Here is a 1,210-nt window from a genome sequence, read left to right on the forward strand (position 1 = left end):
AATCACTATATGGAGCATAGGTCCACCGGGGCTGCCACCTCCCCCAAGCTTCCTTTCAAAAAGACCTCGAGGACGGATGAACCTGGTGAACCTTGGAACACAAGCACGCACCGGAACCAGAGACAGCGTCACGGAACTGGTTGTATCTCCGAGCAACGTCCTTGATTACCATGGTTATTCATCAAAAGCTGCTCAGTATCATTGGACTTAACTGATAATTGTCTAGATAGTAGTAAATACATGTAGACCAGGCTGAGGTAACTATGGCTATGTTATGGCTATTTTAGAAAGCCACTGGAATCATATATCGAATACACTGATGATGTGATATTGTTATCAGTCTTGTCCGCTGTTTAATGACGACTTCGCGAGTTATATCATGGCAACTTATCAAATTATATCGATTATATGGAATCACGAAATTACATGATCACATCATTAGTATATACGATAAACGTTTCTATAGTCAACAGCATGATAAATATCATAGTTTACTTATCATATTTCTTCCAACCTAGAAAAGTAGATCAAAATATTTTCCTTGCTGGAAAGATATTTTCATCCCAATCCTCGCGAAGGGTGTTCGCGGAAACTTCTTTAACATCGTTTCCGCAAAACACACTACGCTCGGGTTGGGATGAAGCTATCTTACATGAGCGGCCATGGAAAATACTTACAGTATTTTATATCTTTTTTGGAATGTATGATTAAGCAAATCAGCGTTCTGAATAAATAAAAGCTATTTTATATACATGTTGCAAGCTATAGACATTCTAACTAAACACATCAAGCACTTAACGTTAGTCAACAATTGACTTTAACAATAATTGCCAATCAATATCAGGGTAATGGCCATTTTTTATTCCAGAACTTTTTTGTTTGAAGCATTTAGGTATTACAAACGAAGTGGTTTTGATCTTATTTAGGTATTACAAACGAAGTGGTTTTGATCTTAATCAAATAGCGAATACATGATTGTTTACTTTAACAACATCAATCGTATCGGTCGAGAATGTAATATGTTACAAATACATATAAAAAGCAAAAATAAAAAATGCTTATTAAACATGTAATACAAATGGCACATAGGGTAAAACTAATGGGTCTCTAGGGGATCGATAAAGCGACAGCACAACGTTATCACGAGCGATGTCGAGAGTTACCGAGGATATACGCGGTCCCAACGGGCGCACATTTGAGCTCAAACGAG

The sequence above is a fragment of the Mya arenaria genome, chromosome 2 (assembly GCF_026914265.1).
Source record: "Mya arenaria isolate MELC-2E11 chromosome 2, ASM2691426v1".
Lineage (NCBI taxonomy): Eukaryota > Metazoa > Mollusca > Bivalvia > Myida > Myidae > Mya > Mya arenaria.